The 23,754-nt window shown below is 38.8% G+C and overlaps 1 protein-coding gene across 4 annotated transcripts in view; it reads right to left on the bottom strand.

Annotated features, from left to right (window-relative positions):
* The window catches only part of KIAA0319 (KIAA0319 ortholog), a 132,324-nt gene extending 116,319 nt beyond the window's left edge, over nt 1–16,005 (bottom strand). For 2 of the 4 annotated variants that reach the window (XM_074205889.1, XM_074205890.1), the window contains exon 1: nt 15,768–15,983. The gene's annotated coding sequence lies outside the window, so the exon portion shown is untranslated. Of the gene's footprint in view, nt 1–15,767 lie in introns of all 4 variants that reach the window. The other 2 variants (XM_074205892.1, XM_074205891.1) reach the window with 2 other exon arrangements.
* Nucleotides 16,006–23,754: the final 7,749 nt, after the last annotated feature.

The following is a 23,754-nucleotide window of genomic DNA, read 5'->3' as shown; positions in this document are numbered from 1 at the left end:
ACCACCTAGCTGCCCCAAGATGAATCTTTCTGACTAACAGTAATTAGTATTCAGTGCTTTACAGTGAATGACTTTACAATCCAAAGTCATATAACTAGTTAGTGAAAGAGAATCTGAAACAATGTAAGATGTTAAATCTAATGGAAAAAAAAACAATATATGAAAAGATCACTAAAAGGAAGGCTGAACTCAAGTAACTGAAAAATCAACAATGGTCTTGGTGAATAGATACTAAATGGGCTTTTCTCCTCTAAGAGATGGGAAGGGGCAAGGGAGAGAGAATTAACTAGGACAGAGTGTTATATACATTGTCAGGCATGGTTGTTTCTAGGTTGTTTTGGTTTGGTTTGGTTTGTCTAAACTTTTATTTTTTACAAGGGAGAGTGCAACTGGGGTAAAAGTAATAATGTCTAATGGAAAATCAGAATAGATAAATAAAATTTATTTTTAAAAAATAATAGAAATATTGAATAAAAACTAAAAAAATTTAAAAGCAGATTAAATATCTAAATGTAAGCTGATTAATTTTTTTTAAAACAACCTGAACAAGATGAACAATTTGGTTTTTCCACCCTAAATTTAAAACTGCTTGAGAACTGAAAAATTGTCATTAGGGTTAAATTTGCCTGACTTTTGTTCATGCAGGTCAGGTAAGTTCTATAAACTCATTTTATTTCTGGACTTTTATATTCAATTGGTCCCATTTCATATGGACAGAATTTCTATGCTTCTGAAAGTCAATTATTTTTCAGAGCCAGTTGACAGCTTTCATCTCAGCTGGGGTCAAAAGTATGAAACAAAATCCCCACTTTGTCAGCCAGAATCCCATGTTTTTTACTTGCAGCTTCCTCACCACCTTGGGTCTTGGAAAGTTCTCGCCAGAACTATCCCACAGAGACCTGGGCAAGTGACTAAAGTAACTACCTCTTGGGAAATATACATGACTCACATTTCTCTGTCTTTGTCTCTTTTTCAGCATTTCTACTAATTTTTTTTCCTTCTATGATAGTCATTGCCATTCAGTGTCTCGGCAAACTAAGATTCTTCCAGGGTACTTGGTCCAAGGCCACAAGAAGAAAATGTTCTGGTTGTACAGATTTTGTTTTTCCAGTTCTAGGAACCAATACTGATTTCCGGAATGCAAGTGACAGGGGCCTCAGAAAGGGTAGAAAGCAAATAGTTGACATTGTCACTGCTGCTGAGCCTAGAATGTGGACCCACTGGGAAGGCAGCAGTGAAAAAGACAGTGCCAAGACTGAATTGAAAGAAAAGCATTCTGAATCTTTGATGAGAGGGTATCTCCATACTGAATTTGGTCACAGTTCTTTGTTATATGTTACATGTTCATTTTCTTGGTACATGCCTAACCCTTGAAGTTAGAATCATGGATTGGCTTTTGTCTCAGCAATTAGTAACCTCCAAAAAAGATAGAGAGAAGGAAAAGAGGAGATAGTGTGTACTTAGGCTACCCTCAGGCCTAGAATCTCTTTATCTTCCCTCTAACTCTACTTCTTGAAACCTATCCTTCAAGACTAGGCTAAGCAGAACCAAGAAAACAAGGCATATGGTAACAATAATGAAAAGGAAAATAACTCAGAAAGAATTAAGAATTCTGATCAATAGAATAACCAATCAAGTGCCAGAAGACTGATGATAAAGCATGTTTCATATCTCTTGACCAAGAAGTGAAGAGTTAGAGGTACAGATGAGACACAGATTTTCAGAGATGGACAATGTGGGGAATAGTTTTGCTTGATTATGCTTTGTTACATGAGACGGCGTCTATTGGGGAAGCTGTAGGGGAAATGGGTAGGTTGTGATCTTGATGACCAAAAAAAAAAAAAAAAAGGAAAAGCATCAACTAAACCCATACAAAAGAAATTAGAATGAAGTTCAGATGAGGATACAGATATGTAGGGAAGTATTGTGACTAACATGTTAAATTTTATATGTGATTTGAAAAAAAACATACATAATTTTTTTCTTTGCACATAATTGTTGATGCTTGTTAAATTCATATTAAGAAAAAAATTTTAAATCTTAATTTTAAATGCTACTTCCCCCATGGCATCTTCCCTCATCTTTCCATGTATAAGTGATCTTTCTCCCTTGGCACTGTTTGTGCCTCTCCATAAGTCTATGTCCTATTTCCAATTAGTTTTTCCTGTGCATTTCACACTATCCCTATATTCCAGTCCAATAATTCCAAGTTTTTTTAGGAAGATAAGGAAAATTTTTCTAGATAATATTGGTTCTTGGAAATTTTCATGAACTAGTTTTGTGGAAAGAGGAGATGGGACTGCTAGGCAACATCAGGCTTATGGTTGTCTCTCTAGCAACTCTAATTTCTAGAATTCTGAGACCCCTGTCTTCTACTGAGAAGTATTCTTGGGTGATTCCAGGAACTACGTACATGAACCTATGAAATATTATAGACAAGGGGCAGCTAGGTGGCGTAGTGGATAAAGCACCAGCCCTGAGTCAAGAGTACCTGGGTTCAAATCCAGTCTCAGACACTTAATAATTACCTAGCTGTGTGGCCTTAGGCAAGTCACTTAACCCCGTTTGCCTTACAAAAACCTAAAAAAAAAAAAAAAGAAATATTATGGACAGTTTTAAAAAAGCACATACTAAATTTAACATGATTGTAACAATATTTCTCTGTTTATTTGTATATTCATCTAAACTTTCTTTTATTTTTTTCTGTGTGTTTTATGGTATTTATCTTCTCTTGGAAAGAAGAAGCTCATGTCCATAGCAACAAAGCAACGAGCAAATACGAGAAAATGAAAGAACAGGTAGGACTCAGCTCTCTGTTAATAACATAAATTAATCAGTTTGATAAGGGAAAAAAATTTTACTTCTCTAGCAACTCTAAGTGATTTTCCTTTCTGGAGAACTATAAGATTTTAAGATAGATGGTACCAACAAATTATGGGAAAAGTGTGTTTCCCTAGATGAAAGTGAGAATAAATGAAATTTATTTATTATTATAGGTTGGGAGGGGGTGCCTCCTTAGCAACCTCCAGTTTGTTGTCCTTCAGAGGGAAGTGCAAACCACAGGAAGGTGATGTGTCTAGGAATTTCCACTCCTCTGTCTAGGCCCAAATACTCTCTGTAGACTTCAAGTTTCATGTTCCTTCCAATTCTTACTCCAGTGCTACTTTTCCAGTGTTTACTACAATTGCAAAGAGGAGCTTTTCAAAAGGTATGTCTGTAGAATGTGAATTCTGGCAGTTTGTACCTTCTGAAAAGGTCTTTCAGTCTGGCAACAGCCTATGACTACTTTCTTTAGACCAGACTTACCATATCAAGAGACTCATCATCAGTAGGCTGTCTACTCAATGATCATTTTTTTGGTCATGGCATCCAAAAGAAAAATACAAATGGTTCTCTTTCCCGGCCTGATTGAAGTAATGTTGGCAGAGTGGTAAACAAAGTGAGAGGGGTTTCAAAGAATCTTAATTTTTAACCTAAGATTAAAAAAAGAAATTTGAGAGCTTAGAAATGAAAGGATAGGGGCAGCTAGGTGACAGTGTATAAAGCACCGGCCCTGGAGTCAGGAGTACCTGGGTTCAAATCCGGTCTCAGACACTTAATAATTACCTAGCTGTGTGGCCTTGGGCAAGCCACTTAACCTCATTGTCTTGCAAAAACCTAAAAAAAAAAAAAAAAAAAAAGGATAATGGATGAATACCTAGAAAAGAAAAAGAAAGTGGTGCTCACAAAGAACCACTATGGTTTCATCAATAAGAGATTATGCGAGACTAACCTTATTTCTAAGTATGGGTAGTCTATGGTCAACCCATACTAGCCTACTTAACATCCCTTAGGCATCACATTCCACCTCCCACCTTCATACTTTTGTACAAGTTCTCTGCCAACCAAGCCTGGAATACTTTCCTTCTAATTTCCATCTCTTAGAAGGCTATGCTTCCTTGAAGGTTCAACTCAAGTGTTACTTCTTCCATGAGATCTATCTTGATCTTTACCAGTTCTAGTCATCCTCTTTTTAAAATTATATATATTTGATATATATTTTGTATCTACTAGTTTGTGTTTGTATTGTTTCCTCCGAAGAAAGTAAGCTAATTAAAGGTGCCCTCAGAGAAAACATCAGAATTCCTAAGAATGTGGAAGAGATAGAGAATGAAAAATTACAATAAACAAGAGCACTGAAGAGGGAAAAAATGTAGGAGGAGCCAAGACAAATTTATATACTTTACAAATTTCCATTGACTGAGGCTTCTTGAATTTGCTTTGGATCTAAGAGATAGTCCTCAAATTTAAGTTAGATTTATTTTTCACCTTCCAAAGAAGGGAAGAGAGGAGGTAGAGATAAAAGAAACATATTATCATAGCACAAGAGTTCCCAACCTCAAATTATGGTCAGTGGAAGTTTCCAAAAAGACCTTGAAGAAACTCAGAACGAGTTAAAGTAGAAACAATAATAGGCATAAATAAGGGAAAGAAGGAGAAGAAAAGAAAGGAGAAGAAGAAAAATATAGCATATCAAAATGGTTATATATATATATATATGTATATATATATATATATATAAAACAAGTAACAATTTAAAATTAACATCAATTTAAAAAACAATGGAAAAACTAAAATGATATTTATCTACAATGAAAGTAGAGCACAGGAAGAACTGACTTAACTGTATTTCATGTGCAAAAGAGGTAGGGATCTTAGTTGGTTTCAAATTCAATGGCTCAGGGGAGTGACAGACAAAAAAGCTAAAGTAACCTTAGCCTTCAATAATAGAAATATGTTGTTCAAAGAAAAGACACAGTATTGCTCCTGAACTTCTCAATGGTGTAAAACAGGGACATTATATTAACTTGTAGAATTCACATTTTGATTTTATTCATTTTTTCCTATCACTATAAAATAATTTGGGGTATGTATGGCACTAAATAATTAAATTAATCTAGATAAAATTGTAATTTTTATTATATTAACTTGACCTACTGATATTTTCCCAGTTGTTTAGATATGACTTTATTTGTGTGAAAAGTGTTTTGTAATGATATTCATATAGTACCTAGTTTTGTCTTGGCAGGTGGACTTCCAATATTTTATAGTGTCTACAGTTGTTTCAAATGGAATATCTTTTTCTATCTCTTACTGTGGGGCTTTGTGGGTGATGTACGGAAATACTGATGATTTATGTACATTTATTTTATATCCTGCAACTTTGCTAAAATTATTCATTATTTCAAGTAGTTTTTTTAGTGGATTCTCTAATTATACTATCATATCACCTACAAAAAGTAATAAGTTTGTTTTTCCAATTCCAATTCTTTTTTTTCTTTTATTGCCAAAACTAACATTTTTTGTACAATAGTGGTGATAATGGGCATCCTTGTTTCATCCTGATCTTATTGGGAAGGTTTCTAGCTTATCCCCATTGCATATAAGAAACTACATTTTAAGATAAAACACAGGGATACACACAATAGTGACAGATCTATAAACTGTGTCATATGTTCAATGTTTAAAGGAATTAGGGGCATTTTGTCTAGAAAAGAAGAAATTTGGAATAGGGAGATAGAATTTTTCTTCAAATACTTACAGAGGTGAAAAGAATAGATTTTTCCTGAATAGCTCCAAAGTGAAAAAATAAGCAATAGTAGATGGCAGTGGCATACTGAGAGAGTCAACTATACCACGCCTCAATAGATACCCTGTGGGTTAAAACTAGAACTCAGTTGGTAGACACAAATAGCTCAAAGCTATGGCATTTACAGAGATGATAAAGTAAAATAGCATTTATTAATCATTTGTTCCAGGCTAAACTCTGAGTAGTAAGAATAGTAAATATAAAATACTATCCTTCCTCATTAACCTGAGATACAACCTCTGCTGTGGAAAGAAAATATAGGGCAACTCATACTGCCCAGATTTTGGGGCCTCAGAATTCTTTCTCTTCTGGAATTCTCCTGTAGTCCCTTCTATTGATTTAAAGTACTAGCTCCCCCCTGAAATTTTTATGTCTATCAAGTTACTGCCACTGTGTCTGGAGACACAGACTGGATACAATTGATCTATTACTGACTTCAGCCTGAATTCTCCCAAACCAATAAGCTCTCAAATCCTGGATGGAGTATCTCCTTTTGGTCAAGTAGCTCTGCTGCTAATTGTTACCGACAATCTGGGAAGAGGAAAGATAAATCCTCATTTTCATTCTCCATTCCATGCAACCACAAAGTTATTCCCAACCTAAAGTGATTCAGGGGCAGCTAGATGACTCAGTGCATAGAGCCCAGGACCTTGAGGTTCAAATCCGGCATCAGACGCTCAAGAATTACCTAGCTGTGTGATCTTGGGCAAATCACTTAGCTCCATTATCTTGCAAAAATAAAACAAATAAAATAAACTGATTCAAATTTACTCTCAAACTGTTTGTCTTTTAAGGGTCACCTGAGGACATAGCTAATATTTTGCCTAATCAATGACCAGTCTCCTTTTCAAATGTAATCAGGGAATTTTTTCATGCTTCAGTAAAGAGATAGCACTGTATAGTCACATATTTACAGTTAATAACCTTGTTCAATCTATAAGTATGATTACATCCTTGGCCCTCTATGCCAGGAAATTGGACCAACTTCCTAACAGAAAAGTACATTCATTTAACCTTCCAGGTGGTAGGGATAGACAAAAAATAAATAAACAATACAAAGCAGAAAACAGAAGAAAATATATAATGAAGCAAAGAAAACATGGATAGTTTTGAACACAATCTATAGTATTTATTTTATAGGTTTCTTTAAATGCAAATTTATTGCTTTATATTATGAATACTATATTTTGCTGTACATATGTCAATTTTTTTCTTATTTTGCATTAAAGTTTAAAAAGCAAAAAAAAATTCTATTTAAAAAGATTAGATTTTTATTCAGTAAAAAAGAACTTCACAACATTTATATACTATATTTTAAGAGAATAAACTTATCATCAATAGACCTTTTTAAGGAGAAGCTAATATGTTAGGAATCCTGGAAAAGAGATTCCTGTATTGTATAGAAGTTGCTAGATGACCTCTAAGGTGACTTCTAATGCTGATTCTTTAATTAACACAATTCATCAGAAGAAACATCACAGTTTCTGAAAGTCTAATTAACTGGCAATAAATTTAATTTCACCTTGGAAAACAAAGAGAAAATTATGGAAGGAGGAAGATCAAGAAAAATAAAAAAATGTTTTTTAATATCCTCATATTTGCCTCCTCCTTTATCTCCTCATATTTATCTAAGCAATCTGTGAAGTAAAATGTTTTTGGTTGACATACCAAAAATAATCTGAAAGAGGTACCCTTTATAATAATGATCACTCACATTCTGATGCTTTGAGATCATTCAATGAAGGGACACAAATAGTAAAATGGCAGATGAGTATGTCTGTGACATGAATATTTACCAGCAGAGCTCTTTAAAAATAAAAAAAAATTACTTGAATTCTTTAGTCTGCCAAAGAGAAAATTGTTTAAAATATGGTTCAATAACTGGGGTAATTGTTCTGTTGAAAATCTAAGCAAACATAATTACTGTCCAGTTTTATAGCCACTGAAACATAAATCTTGTAAATGAATGTATAACAAAGCTCCTGAAAATATAATGAAATGCTAATTTCTGTATCAGTGTAACTATAAAATGAAGGCAAACTCAATGTGTCATCAGCATATTAAGACTTCTAAGTACTTCTGACATTCAATAAAAACAAAACCATTGTGCCTCGCTTTAAAAAAAAACTCAATGTTCCCAATTCTAAACTTACAAACAGTCAAATTAACGCGAATTTTCCATTCTATTAAGCAAAGAACATACATTAAACATAACTCAAGTCCTAATATTGGAAGAGGGGCTGTGAAGAAATGTCAAGTTTTTTTTAAAAAATCCACCAAATTCTGACTTCTTTTGGGAAGGGGAGGAGCTTTCAGTGTAGGAAAAAAAGAACATTTTCCCAAGTAATTTGAAGATTTCCAAGTTTGGGTCCATAGGTTCCTTAAAAACTGAAAATGACTATAACAGATTCAGACATATTTCAGGTGCTCAGTATGGCATGTTTGTCCAGTCCTGTGTTCTCCAGGCTCCAGACTACTTGGCCAGACCCAAAGCTTCTGCTCAGGAGCTAATAATATGGATCAGTGTCTTCTCTGCCTTAACCCTCAAAGCTGTCTCACAGGCCAGCTATGCAACCTGGAACTTAGTCACCTGGAAGTACAATACATGTAATCACTAGGGTATCATCTAATATTAGATTAGGGGCTACTTTGGTCCAATTGTAAAGGCCTCTCTGGTAATATACAGAGCCATCAAATAACCAGAAAAATAGCACTCCTCAGGAGATAGCTGGGTCCTTATGGATTGGAGACCACTGAGCCAACCTTGGAGGCAGGGTTTCTAGAGTCTGTACTGAGATCTCATTCCCTGGCATAGTTACCACTATTTGCAAAGAGAACCAATACCAGAGGAACCTTGGTGAGCATGATTTCTAAAATAGCTTCCATTTAGCAATAGAAGCATCATGTGCTCTATCTATCTTGCTAGACGAGACCATCTTGTATCACCCATCTCATAATAGGCAACTCTAGACAAAAGGCAATTGATTGACTTGTGCCACCTAATCAGTAGCATCTAGTGCCTAGTAAGAGACAAATAAATACTTTTCAAAACAATAGACTGAGTAGCTGCCACCCTCTGGTGCCTGCCAAAGGCTCCCCCCAGCCTTATCTTTATTGACAGAGATGTCCAGAAACTGGGCCAGAAGGCAAGTGTCTGTTAGACAATCCACTTCATATCTTTCAAAGCTCTAGTCTGTTCTGGACACCACTTGAAAGACATTGATTTGTGATTGACTCAATAAATGGGCATCATTAAGACACCCAAAAGGGAAAAATGGATTTTCCAAAATTTAAAGCATGCAATAAGTCCCTGGGCTTCCTTTTTAAATTGTAAAGAACTAATTGTCAATAACCTATTCTAGACGGTGTCTGTCTGAAATCCACTGGGCTTTCCCTCTTCACTGTGACTGAGTTCGCTGAATCTTGAATTTTCTTAAGGTTAATTTCCTACCCTTGTCTCCCTTATAGGACTCCATCTAATCTATTTCCTCTGCCACTGTGGCATCATCTAGCTTGGTCAACATTATGTCACCAATATAGAGGAGTACATCAATAGTCCCTGGTCACCATAATATTCTTCAATGAATTTTTCTTTCTTTTCTACTTTCTCTCTCTCTTTTTTTTGTGTAACTCTCCTAGAAAAAATAAAGTCTTTAATTTAAAAAATCAAACCAAACAATTTTTCATATTAGTCAAAAATGTATATCTCAATAAGTCCCTTGAGATCTCCAGAAACTGCTCTTTCAGTAGATGGGAAGCATGCTTTCTCAAACTGATAATACATATAACATTGTTCCTATGGAGTTAAATTACTCCCTGCCACTGTTGTATTTAAAGGTAGCAATTATTCTTTTCTTTCATTCCTCCCTTACTGATTATACTGGATACCCCTAAAGTCTTAGTGCAGTTCTCAACTTTAAAACTTGGCAACACCCTGTAGATGTATGTCACAATCTTATAGAGAACCTTTGGCATCTCATGTAACCATGTCACTGCTAACACAACCTTCTATCAAGGGAAGAATAGGATTTGTTCTCTGCTGGCCCAGTAAGCTTCAACCCATAAGAACTTACTGGGCTCCTAAGTTCATCTGATAGTTTCATTTATTACCAGAGAGGCATATACAACTAGTCTTCAATAGCCACTAATCTGGTAACAAAAGATACTCTAGAGAGTATAGATTGGCAATCCTTCCAGGAAACTAAGCTCCAAGTTGCATAGTTAGCAGTGAAAGAGTTTTGAGAGATAGAGAAGAGATTGTGATCTATAGTATAGTAGCTCCTAGGCAGTGGCCATGGGTCTGGTCCAGCAGTCTGGAGCCTGGAAAACACAGGATTGAACAAACTTTGCCTGGAAAATATGTTGGCAATCATGTAATTCAATCCTTCATTTTATAGATGAGCAAACTGAGACTGAAAGGACAGAAATCCAGATTGGTAGTTCTTACTTCCAACTTTAGTATATTTTTTAAAAAAAACTTAAGTTAGTTACAATTAATAGACCAAGCTACCTCCCCACAGTTGGCTGCAAAATATGAATGCAACTACAACCCAAACAAAACTCTAAACTTAGATTCAGAGATCCAGAGGTCAAAGAGGTCCTTAGTGATAGATCCAAAAGATATCTACTCCTGTGTTTTACTCATTCAGCAAAAGCCTATCTAGTACCTACCTCACATAGGTGTTGTGAGGAACCAAAATAACTTACATGATAGACTTTGCAGAAGCTAAAAGTACTATATAAATGCTAGCCAATATTATTTGCTAACTATATTCATTGTAGTCAAAGGCCTCCAACATTTCATAAAACACTATAGTCATATACAACTACTCACCAAAAACCTCCAAATCTTTCAGAATTACCTACTTGCTAAATACCAATTATTCAGATTGTTGAGTTCTGATCCACATGGAAAAAGGGGAAGACAGAAGTCAAAGGAGTCCAAAGAGTTAAAACAATAGAACTGGACTTCAGCCTTTCTCATTCCAAAGCTGATTCTCTAGTTATTATGTTATATTATCTCTCCATAAAAGACAGTTTGATGGCACAATGGATAGTGGTGGGCCTGAAGTTGGTTACAACTCATAGTCTGACTCAGACAACAGCAATCAAAAAACCCTCTATATAAAGTTAGGTAGAAATGATAATAATAGCTGACATTTATATGGTTCTTTCACATTTCCAAAGCACTATATATTTACCTAGCTGTGTGGCCTTGGGCAAGCCACTTAACCCCATTTGCCTTGCAAAAACCTAAAAAAAAAAAAACCATAAAGCTATGGAAACTAGGGTCAAAGTGGGAAGGAAATAATTTACACACAAGGCCAAGAAGTCTGGACTGAAGCCATTCCAGTAACAAAGTCTCCAAAAGTTCTCATCAAGGGAGTGGCATGAGAAAAGCGGTGTTCTAGATAGTAGTATGCTTGATTAGAACTCAAAGGGAGAGTATCACTGAGGAATCAATTAGGAAACTAACACTAATGTAGACAAGGGATGACAAGGGATTAAACCTATTCAACTGTGGTGAAAATGGGCAGAAAAAGGTAGAGTCTGTGCATTATTTTGGAAATAAGTAACAGTACACTTTGATCTGAATATTGAAGTAAAGGGAAGGGAAAAGTCAAAGATGCAGTTTTCAAGGGGAAAATTTTTTTCTGCTAATTCCACTCTGAAACCATCAATCAGTTTAAAATTCAAGGATAAAGACGTTTACAAAGCATTTTCCTTACAATAACACTGTCAAGTAGGCAGTACAAACATTACCATTTAATAGAGAAGAGCTAATTATTAGTTTATCTGTATCATAGTCTCAATACTGTAAAACATCAGGATTATGTACTACCGAAGATACTGCTTCCACATTCTGAGAAATACTTAGCTTTCCATCATCTTAGCACTTTCATTTCTCCATAGATTCACTTCAAACTCTATCTAAATAAATAGTTCACTGACTCCTGGCTGAGGAGATGTTTTGTTCTTGGCTATATACAGTTCTATGGTTGAGTCAAAAGTCCAAAGACAGACATCAAAGGGTAGAAGTCTGTTCCAGAGAAAAACCCTTGCAAAAAAAGGTTATAAGCTTGGATTCAGCAAGCTGTACATCAAGCATCTTTGGATGATTGAAGGGAAAGGGGAGCAATAAATGTAGATGTTAAGAAATGTGAATTTTTGTTCAGCCAAAATGTCTATAATCAATAATAACTAGACTTGAAACTAGCAAGGAATTCATGAACTCTGTATCTATTTACATTGCATTCCTGATTTCTGATCAACAGTCAGAGAGTTCTCACCTAAAATTAGAACTCCCTGACATTAGGTAAAGGGATTATTGTAGTCTTGCCTTACAAGAAAAGGAAGAAAAGAAAATCGAATTGGTTGACTGATCTTCCTGATTATAAACGAAAAAATGAATCATTTTTGAAAATGACTGAAAAAAAAGCACAGAGCCTGATTTGTTTAGAAGAGGTTGCCTTCACATTCAGAACTGATCTCAGATTTAACAGATAAAGATCATGTAGTATATAAACAGATTCTGGACATTTAATATTCTAAACAGGGTATGAAAATGTTTCAGAGTTGCTCTCCCCACAGTTTCTTTTCATGTTCCTGGAGATGGACAAAGTACATTCTGCCTTCTCCTAAACCAAGCCTGAGAGACCATCACTGATCAATGCTCTCAGACCACTGTCCTTAACATTTCCTTTTCTGCTGGAAGTAGCTATTAAAGAGAAAGGCAATTTGTAGTTTACAACATATGTTTTCTGAAAACCATTTCTTACAGGTCTTTAATCTGAAAACAGATGGCACTGTCATGAAAGACAGCACAGTATATAAGCTATTGAGGGCAGGGACTGCTTTTAGTTTTTGCATTTCTAGCACCCTGGAGAGTGCCCGATGTCAAGCAGTCACTTAATAAATTATAGTTAAATTGAATTGTTATTTTATAGATTCAAAACCAATAATGGCTGTCATTGTCATTATAACCATCCTCATCATAAACACAGGTACTCTCCAAAAGAAATTAGGAATTAACAAAATCGTAAAGGGGTTTTTTTATAATTATGAGAAGGCTTCAGAATGGCCTCAAAAATCCCCTCAACCTGAGGTTCTTTGAATTTGTAATTTCTCAATGAAAATGAGAAAAGAAATTATTTGTCCATGAAATTCTTGGAAGTTTACGTTCTACACAAATAAGGACAACCTCACTAGACCCCATGTAGAGGGACTTGAAAGAACCTGAAAAACAACTGAGTACAAACTGGACAGCTTTAGGAAGCTTTTTCTGAGGAAAGCACCCTTGGTCATGAAATAAACTGCCTAAGGTGCCTGGGGCAAGACAATGTTAGGTTTTAGATAACTAGGTGGCAACAGTGGAAAGATCATTGGACTCAAAATCAGAAAGATCTGTTTAAAAGTTTACAAGGCACTTTACGGATATTTTCTCATTTGATCTTTTCAGTCACACAGTCAATATGTGGCAGAAGTGGGACTTGAATCCAGATCTTCCTGACCCCCAGTGTCCACCACATTTCCTCCCACATTAAATTGAGATGAAGACAGTGAAGATGACTTCATTGAAAGAAGACAATGAAGGAACATAAATCAACCAATTTCCATGACAACATTGTCTTAAGTAGGCTAAACATATTTTTCCTAAGGGCCTACAGGCAAAGACAGGGAGGTGGGTAGAAAAAAATCAGAACTTTCCAGCAAGACAACCTTTGCAAGACACTAAGAAAGAAAAGGACAGAGGGAGGAAAAGAGATGAGACCCACCCACATATTACTTAATCTAGCTATAAAGTTAAATCTCAGAGACAGACTATGTCCTAGACTGTTTTAAAAGCCCTCATTAGAAGATTATTCAAGGTAAAAAAATATATAAATTAAATTCCTCATTTTTACTCTTAAACAGAAATAAAAATCAAGGGAAGTGGGGTAGAAATTACCATCTACTGTATATTCATAAAAACAGAGCTGACTTTAGAGCATGAACTTTTAAAAGTCTTAAACATTGTTCAGGTTAATCTTCTCTCAGCAAGGATGCTCCTCTGTTTTTACTATAATTGTTATTATATTTAGTGAATGTGATTATATTAATCAACATGCTGGGAACCAACCAATTTACACATTTTAAGGTGACCTATCATGTATGTATGAGAACAAGTTTGGGGCATAATTAATCAGTGATACTGATGGTTTCAGAGAAAATCCACTGCAAATGTACATACAATCTCTATAGTTAAAGAAATTTAAATTCCGTATTTTCTTCTTTTTTCTTTTTTTAGGGTTTTTGTTTTGCAAGGCAAATGGGGTTAAGTGGCTTGCCCAAGGCCACACAGCTAGGTAATTATTAAGTGTCTGACACCAGATTTGAAGCCAGGTACTCTTGACTCCAAGGCCGGTGCTTTATCCACTATGCCACCTAGCCGCCCACATATTTTCTTTTGAATTGTCAAAACAAGTATGTATCTATCTAAATGATGAATATTTAAATAACAAACTCATCTTTTTAAAGTTCATATACAATTTTAAAGTTAAATTTCATATAAATGTTATGAGTTTTTTGTTTGTTTTCTTGTTTTAGGTTTTTGCAAGGCATTGGGGTTAAGTGGCTTGCCCAAGGCCACACGGCTAGGTCTTTATCAAGTATCTGAGGCCGCATTTGAACTCGGGCCCTCCTGACTCCGGGGCAGGTGCTCTATCTGCTGTACCACTTAGTTGCCCCAAATATTATGTTTTTTAAGTTCTAAATGGTACTATAGTGAGCTCTACCCATTTTTATGGCAGTAACGTCACTTTTATGAGTTGTCATTAGTGAATGCTTAAAACAACTTTCACCCAGGAAGTCCTGGGATGTGGAATTTTGCATGCTCCTTTTTCTAAATGCATATATGATGCCTACTCAGTTTTTATCTGAATTGTTTACTTTCCTGGTGATCTGCTTCTTTAAATCAAAATCAAAATTTAAAATATTTATCAGTAAGAGTAGTTTTGGATTCTAGATGTAAGTCTCCTGTATCTCCTCTAGCTCAGATCCTTTATACAACAGGTTGTAAACATTTCAATAATTATGCATTCCAGACTCAAAGCAACAGAGATAACAACAGTAAATGCCTTTCCCTTTAACAGCAACAGCAAAACCCTTTCTATTGTTTCTGTTTGTCGGTATGTGTTGACTGAGGTTTGAATATCTGAATATCTGTTGGTAGGTGTTGCTATTTTTATAAAAAAAATGCATATTTGGTGGCTTCTATTATTTTTTATGCGGCTCATACTGTAACCTGCCTATTCTTGTTCATAAAATTTCATGCTTCACAAAAACGACCATTTTGTGATTAAAAAATGAACGGATGATCATGGCACACCAATACTCTTGTAATCATTCCCCGTCCTTACAATTAAGAGAATTACAAACGCACACAAAGAATGTTGACTTCCATCTTTTCGGATTAAGGTCCCTGTTAGTTTATGAAGTTAAAAGAGATAGAAATGAAAAAAATCTTAAAAATCCCTAGGCTAAGGGGCGACCGGGTGGCGCAGCGGATGGCCCACCGGCCCCGGAGTCAGGAGGGCCCGAGTTCAAATCCGACGTCAGATACTTGATAAAGACCTAGCCGTGTGGCCTGGGGCGGAAAAAACACCCCCCCCCCCCCCCCCCGCCAACTCCCGAGGCTGCAGGCGGGGCTCGAGGGCAGCGGCGGGCCTGGGGTTACCGGGTCCCGCCAGCGCGCTGGGCGGATTCGCACCCGGGGCAGGGGCAGGGGCAGGGGCAGGCGAGGCGCCGGCCCGGCAGTGAGGAGCAAGCCCCCAGTCTGGGGACCAGTCCCCGAGGCTGGCCCGGCCCGCCCCGCCCGCAAACAAGCCCCGTCTCTGCAGCAATCCTCGCTCCCGCCGCCAGCCGCCGGCTGCGGGCACCGCGGCAGCGCCCGCTCCTGCGCCCGCGCCTGCGCCCGCGCCTCCGCCCGCTCCTGCGCCCGCTCCTGCGCCGCGCCTCCGCCCGCTCCTGCGCCCGCTCCTGCGCCGCGCCTCCGCCCGCTCCCGCGCCCGCGCTGGCCCCAGCGGAAGCCGCTCCCCGCGCCCCCGAGCCGCGCTCTCCTCGGCACCGGCCGGGGGCGGGGAGGCTTCAGAGACGGTACCTGGAGGCCGGCGCGCCCCGCCCTGGGCGGGCTCTGGACCCCCGCGCCCGGCAGCCTCATCCGGCGGCGCCGCGGCTCGCCCCCTTCCCCGTCCTCATCCTCCTCGGCGCCAGGTGCAGGCGAGGCTGCGGCCCGAGCCCGCAGCGCAGGGAGCGCCCCGCTCCTCCCGGACTCCGGCGGCTGCAGCGGGGGCGCCGCCCCGCCTCCCCCAGCGCCGGCCGGACCAGCTCGGGCAGCCGGGGGCAGCCGCGGCGCGCGGAACGGCACAGTCCGCGGCCCGCACCCCTCCGCGCCCGGACCCCTCCGCGCCGACGCCGAGGCAGGTGCCGGCCTGCGGGCGCGCGGTGCAGCCTGGACCGCCGTTACCTAGCAACGCCACGCCGCGCCTCCCTCTCCTTCCCCGCCTCCCCTCCCCCCAGCGCCCCCCCAGGAGCGGCCGCTGCACACCTGAAGGAGCGCGAGAGCGCGGACACACGCACACACACACAAATGCACGCACACACATGCACGCACACACAGACACATACACAGACACACGCGTACACTCTCTCCTCTGTCTCTCTGTCTCTGCATCTCTCTCTGTCCCTCTCACTGTCTCTCTGTCTCTCTCTGTCTCTGTCTCTCTGTCTCTGTCTGTTTCTGTCTCACTGTCTCTCTGTCTCTCTGTCTATCTCTTTTTCTCTCTGTCTCTCTGTTTCTCTGTCTCGCTGTCTCTCTGTCTCTCTGTCTCTGTCTCGCTGTCTCCCTCTGTCTCTCTGTTTCTCTCTGTCTTTGCTGTCTCTCTGTCTCTGTCTGTCTCTATCTCTCTCTGTCTCGCTGTCTCTGTCTCTCTATCTCTTTGTCTCTCTGTCTCTCTGTTTCTCTCTGTCTTTGCTGTCTCTCTGTCTCTGTCTGTCTCTATCTCTCTGTCTCTGTCTGTTTCTCTGTCTCGCTGTCTCTCTATCTCTCTGTCTCTGTCTCTGTTTCTCTGTCTCGCTGTCTCTCTGTCTCTCTATCTCTTTGTCTCTCTGTCTCTCTGTTTCTCTCTCTCTCTGTCTCTGTCTCTCTGTGTCTGTTTCTCTGTCTCTCTGTCTCTCTATCTCTTTGTCTCTCTGTCTCTGTTTCTCTCTGTCTCACTGTCTCTGTCTGTCTGTCTCTCTCTCTATCTCTCTGTCTCTGTCTCTCTATTTTTCTCTGTCTTGCTGTCTCTCTATCTCTCTGTCTCTGTCTCTCTCTCTCTGTCTCTCTCTCTCTCTCTCCTCCCCCCTTCCCCCATACACTCACACAGATTGCCTGTTACCACCAGATCATCTCCAGCTCTGGTCCAAATCAACAACCGTCATATCAGTATTATTGCCTCTGGAGAAGAGGCTTCTGATGAAAAAGGTTACCCACGTACAGAGAGAGAGGACAGATGAACTCTGAATGCAGACTGAATTACAGTTTTCTCACTGTTTTTCATACCTGATTTCACATGTATAATTGAACTGTTGCTTGCCTTCCCAGTGGAGGGAGAAGGGTTACAGGGAGGGAGAAATTGGGATCTTAAAATATTTTTTAAAACTTCAAAATAAGTAATTTTTTTAAAACAAATAAAAAGTGTGTCAAATGGCTGTTCTCTGGTTCAACTCACTATTCCTGTGATTCTCTATACTTGTCTCCTATTATACAGGGGAGAGGAATCTTTTTTTTCTGCCAAGGGCCATATAGATATTAATTACATCATTCACCTGCTATATTTGGCCAAATATTTAATTAATTCACCCCTAAAAACACCTAGATGTATTGAATTTCTAATACCTTCTGCCTTGACAATATCAGACTACAGGCCTTAGAGCCTTCAAGGCCAGATATTCCGCATCCCTGTAGGGTAGGGACTATATTCTGTATTTCCAGCAGCTGAGCATTATGTTTGGCATCTAATAAGCGTGTAACTGCATTTTCATTAATTCATACACATTCAAAACACACACACACTTAACACAGACACAATTACCCTAAAAAAGCATACATTGGACAGGCAGAGGAGGGAGCACTTGCATTGGAGCTCCTTTGTCAGTGGGAAAGGGGATCAGATGGGGTGTGGAGACACAAGCTGGTAGCCTCTCCTGCCTCCCCAGTTGAGTTCATTACTATTATACTGGACCTGTCTCATCTCCCATACTACAGAGCAGTTTTGGGTACACCACAAGGCATTGGGTGATAAAAGGAGAATCTAATGCTCTCTGTGATTTGTCAACAAGATGGGGAACAAGATACTAGTGTTATACAGCAAAGAACACTGGATTTGGAGAATGACCTGGGTTTGAATTTTACTTGTGACCTTGAGCAAGTTACTTTCTGCCCAGGACTTTCATAATTTGTAATATGGGGGGGGGGGGTGGAAAGGAGAGGAAGGGTTAGGCTAAAAGCGTTCTATGGATCCTTCCAATTCCATATTCTAGGATCCTGTGCCCTCCCATCTCCCCCATGTAAGTTCCTCAAGGGCAGGACATCTAATTGGCTTTTTTGTGTACCCATTGCCCAGGATAGTGTCTCGCATATGGTGGTGCTTAATATCTATCATATATCTAGTGATTCAATTTTAATTACTCAAGGAAATCATTATGAGTATATTGTTAGGTGCATACCTTTATCCAGAAATCAACTTTTCACTTTCACTGTCATTGTGCCTCCCAGTTAATAGCTCACTTCTACCTGCCCCCTTCTGGTTTGCTTCTTCTCAATCTCTTGAGTTGAGAAAATAGTTATGCAGTGGATCCTAGAGCAAACTTAAATGACTTGCTTATTCATTTATCCCCCCAATGTTGTTTTACTTTGAATGCTTGGGAATTTTGGAAGCTGAGCAAAATTTCAAATGAAGGCTTTTCAATACTCCCTTAAGACTGAACCAAATCGTTAAGGATCATTCCTAAAATGTACTGCTCCTCTAGTTATATTTTCCTAACAAATAAGGAACCGGTGGGGGGGGCAGGGTATGAAAGATGAGGATGGGTGTGTGTGGGGGGATTGCTTATCTCAAATGCAGCTTGTATGAGAAATGTTAAGTATATAAAGTTGGAATAATAGCATCATAGTCTCTGCTTGTAACCTCAGTTCTAGATAGGAGGAAAAGGGAAAAACCCAGACATCAATACCACCCTCCCCACACCTCTCATCCCCCACCCCCAGTACTTATTTTGTAGTCAAGTTAATGTTTGTTCTTTCTTGAAAAAGACCAAGACACAGAGCAGCTAGGTGACAGTGAATAGAGCACCTGCCCTGGAGTCAGGAGTACCTGAGTTCAAACCTGGCCTAAATTACCTAGCTGTGTGGCCTTGGGCAAGCCACTTAACCCCATTTGCCTTGCAAAGAAAGAAAGAAAGAAAGAAAGAAAGAAAGAAAGAAAGGAAGGAAGGAAGGAAGGAAGGAAGGAAGGAAGGAAGGAAGGAAGAAAGAAAGAAAGAAAGAAAGAAAGAAAGAAAGAAAGAAAGAAAGAAAGAAAGAAAGAAAGAAAGAAATCTGGCTTCTGAATGAGTGGATTGGATGATCACTTTACTAAGGCACTAAGTATATATGGAATTAAGGTATGCTCTTTTTAATAATATTATTTGCCCAGTGTCCTATTTCTTTCTGGTCTTGCAAAACCATGCCTCAATTGTTTTCCCATCTTAGAACTTGGCTCAGAACCTAGCATCTACCCCACCCTTATGACCTTCTCCACCATGCTGACCCTTTTCTCCTATTGGTAAGTTCTTCCTGAGGCCTCTATTCAGGCTTGTTCCAATCCTTGCTCTTGATTTCTTTTCAGACTTCAAAACCATGCCCCTTGCCAACCACACACCTGCCTTTTCAGCTCCTTTTTTTAATTTATTTTTATTAAAGATATTATTTGGGGCAGCTAGGTGGCACAGTGGATAAAGCACCGGCCCTGGAGTCAGGAGTACCTGGGTTCAAATCTGGTCTCAGACACTTAATAATTACCTAGCTGTGTGGCCTTGGGCAAAGCCACTTAACCTCATTTGCCTGCAAAAACCTAAAAAAAAAAAAGATATTATTTGTGTTTTACAATTTTCCCCCAAATCCTATCTCCCTCCCTGCCCCCCATGGAAAGCAATCCGTCAGTCTCCACCTTGTTTCCATTCTGTACATTGATCCAAATTGAGTGTGATGAGAGAGAAACCACAACCCCAAGGAAGAGACAAGAAGTCTAAAAGGTAACAAGATCAGACAATAAGATTTCTGAGTTTTTTCCTAAATTGAAGGGATAATCCTTGAACTTTGTTCAAACTCCACAGCTCTTTTACAGATAGCACTCTCCATTGCAGACAGCCCAATATTGTTCCTGATTGTTGGACTGATGGAATGAGCGAGTACTTCAGGGTTGAACATCACCCCCGTGTTGCTGTTAGGGTATACAGTGTTTTTCTGGTTCTGCTCATCTCACTCAGCATCAGTTCATGCAAATCCCTCCAGCTTCCCTGAAATCCCATTCCTCCAGGTTTCTTTTCTTTCTTTTTTTTTTTTATGTTTTTGCAAGGCAAATGGGGTTAAGTGGCTTGCCCAAGGCCACACAGCTAGGTAATTATTAAGTGTCTGAGACCAGATTTGAACTCAGGTACTCCTGACTCCAGGGCCGGTGCTTTATCCACTGTGCCACCTAGCTGCCCCTCCCTTCTGGTTTCTAATAGAACAATAGTGTTCCATGACATACATATACCACAGTTTGCTAAGCCATTCCCTGACTGAAGGACATTTACTTGATTTCCAATTCTTTGCCACCACAAACAGGGCTGCTATAAATATTTTTGTACAAGTGATGTTTTTACCCTTTTTCATCATCTCTTCAGGGTATAGACCCAGTAGTGGCATTGCTGGGTCAAAGGGTATGCACATTTTTGTTGCCCTTTGGACATAGTTCCAAATAGCTCTCCAGAAAGGTTGGATGAGTTCACAGCTCCACCAACAGTGTAATAGCTCCTTTTTTTTGTATTGTTCTTCTCTATTAGAATGCAAGTCACTTGGTTGATTTCAAAAAAGCCCAGAAAGACTTGCATGAACTGATGCTGAGTGAAGGGAACAGAACCAGGAAAACATTATACACAGTAACAGCAACATTGTGTGATAATCAACTATGATGGACTTGGCTCCTCTCAGCAGCTCAGTAATCAAGGACAATTCTAAAATTTTGTCGTGATGGACAATGTCATCCACATTCAGAGGAAAAACCTGTGGAATCTTAATGCAAAGAATTCATTTTATATGAGGTAGCGGGGTTAAATTATTTGCCCAAGGTTACCCAACAATTACGTATCACATATGAGGTCACATTCAAACTCGGACCCTCCTGACTACAGGGTCAGTACTCTATACGTGTTCACTTGTTAAAACTTGTTTTATGATTTTTTTTCCCCATTTTTCCTCCTTTAGTTCTGGTTCTTCTTTCACAAATAACTAGTATAGAAATATGTTAAACATAATTGTAAAACCTATATTAGATTACTCCCTGTCATGGGGAAAGGGGAGGTAAGGAAGAAACATAGAAAATGTGAAATGCAAAACATTACAAAAAGTCAATGCTAAAATTTTTCTTTGCATGTAATTGAAAAAATAAAATCACATAAAAAAATACAAGCTGCTTGAAGATAGAAACTACTTATTACAGTATATAGCACATGCTCAATAAAGGCTTGGTTCCTTCCCTTTTTATCCTTCTTTCCTTTAAGCCTGGTCCCATAGAAAGGAAAGATGTTATTAAAAAAAAATCTTTGCTGCAAGTTTCTGTGGTAAGGTGTTATTCTAAGCCTTTAAGAAACTGATACAAATTTATATTATCAAGAGTGAGAGAAATTATTTATTTCTCTCATATTAAAAACCAATTATTGAATTAGGATTAAGATTTTTCCTCTTCTAGTTCTTCGTTCAAAAATCAGTCCATGTAGGTTATTTAGGCAGCCTTTAAAGTGCAGAGCTGATAATGAGAGAAAACTTAGATCTGTTCAAAACAAAGAAATTTTAGTTTAGGAGAACTGTTGGATTCCAGTCCATTGTGTTTTACACAGACAGGTCTGGGGAAAAATGGATTCTTCCCTTTTTTGGATTATCCTAGGAGTAGCTAGGTGGTGCAGTGTGTAGAACACTGGCCCTGGAGTGAGGAGCATCTGAGTTCAAATATGGCCTCAGACACTTAATAATTGCCTAGCTGGGTGACCTTGGACAAGTCATTTAACCATATTGCCATAAATAAATAAATAAATAAATAAATGGATGGATGGATGGATGGATGAATGAATAAGCAAATGAATGAATGAATGTTACTCTAGATAAGGGGTAGAGATAAGATTCTTTGACCAAAACCAAGTAGGAATTTCTTTTAAATTTTAACTTTCAATTTGAGGTCTGTAATTGGGTAGATTTTTCTCTTTTTTGTTGTTTGTTTTTTTTTTTGTTTTTGTTTTTGCAAGGCAATGGGGTTAACTGGCTTGCCCAAGGCCACACAGCTAGGTAATTATTAAGTGTCTGAGACCGGATTTGAACCCAGGTGACTCCAGGGCCAGTGCTTTATCCACTGTGCCACCTAGCCTCCCCTTCTATGTATTCTTACAATGGTTATTTAGTCTTCTTGTTCTAAGCAGATTTGGATAGTTTTCCCTGATAATTTCTTTAAAGACATTTTCCAGATTCTTTTTTTGATCTAGGCTTTCTGGTGGTCCAATAATCTGTAAATTATCTCTCCTGTATCTGTTTTCAGGTCATTTGTTTTCCTAAAAGGTACTTTATGTTTTCTTCAATTTTTTCAGTCTTTTTACTTTGTTTTTTTTGTTTGTTTGGGGTTTTTTAAGGTTTTTACTAGGCAATGGGGTCAAGTGGCTTGCCCAAGGCCACACAACTAGGTAATTATTAAGTGTCTCTGAGGTCAGATTTGAACTCAGGTACTCCTGACTCCAGGGCCAGTTCTCTAACCACTGTGCCACCTAGCTGCCCCCCTTTTTACCTTGATGAAATATTGTAGTGGTTTCTATTTGTCCAATTCTAATTTTTAGGGTTTTATTTTCTTCAGTAAGCTTTTATGTTTCCTTTTCCAGTTGGTTAATTTTACTCTTTGCTGAGTTGCATTCTCTTTCCAGTTGGTTAATTTGAGTTTTAGATGAATTGCATTTCTTTTCCACTTGGTTGATTTTATTTTTTGAAGAGTTATATTCTTTTTCCACTTGGTTACTCTTACTTTTAAAGGAGTTGATTTTTTTGGTCAATTTTTCATAATTTTCCTGCATGACTCTCATTTCTTTTTTCTATTTTTTTCTTCCTCTCTTCTTTGTTTTTTTTAAATGCTTTTTTAAGCACTTCTTTGAGCTTTTGAATTTGAGTCCAATTCATAGACTCTTTTGAGACTTACCCTATAGGTAATTTTTCATTGCTTTCTTCTTCTGAGGTGGCATTGTTATCATCTTTATCTGCGAAGTAGTTTTCTATGATGAGTGCTCTTTGTTCATCTTGATTGTTTGAACTCTGCTCCTGGGGTATAGGGAATATAGACCCAAGTTTTTTATGCTGAGGCTGGGGTCTGATGTTGCCTATGCAGCCCAGGCTTTGCCTTTGCCAAGGTTTAGTTCCTCCTTTATTGTCCAGGTTCTGCCTATGCAGTGGTTTGTTCCCAATCCAGTCTTGTCTTTTGCCCCATTGTTCCCAGGGTTGAGACTTTGGAGTTGGGATCCTCCCTTCTGGCTTGCTATCTAGCTGCTGGGACTTATGCTTATAGTCAAGCTGTCAGAACCTGGACTCACTTTGGCTAAAAGCCTCCTGCTGGCTTCCCCATTTTTCTGTCTAACTAGGCTTTACCTCCCCTTTCCCGGCAAAGAGAAGGACTTTCACTGAAGATTCTCCATCATGACTATACTTGAAAACTTCTTTCACTTTTAACTTTTTTTGGTGGAATCTGTAGCTTTAATGTCTCTGTAGAGGCTTCACTTAGCGTGAAAGGGAAAAGCTCTGGGAGAGTACTAGCTTCATGCCACCTTCTTGGCTCCAG

Source organism: Macrotis lagotis, chromosome X (genome assembly GCF_037893015.1).
Source record: "Macrotis lagotis isolate mMagLag1 chromosome X, bilby.v1.9.chrom.fasta, whole genome shotgun sequence".
Lineage (NCBI taxonomy): Eukaryota > Metazoa > Chordata > Mammalia > Peramelemorphia > Peramelidae > Macrotis > Macrotis lagotis.
The sequence above is the reverse complement of the archived record's forward strand: the minus strand, read 5'-3'. Positions and strand labels throughout refer to the sequence as shown.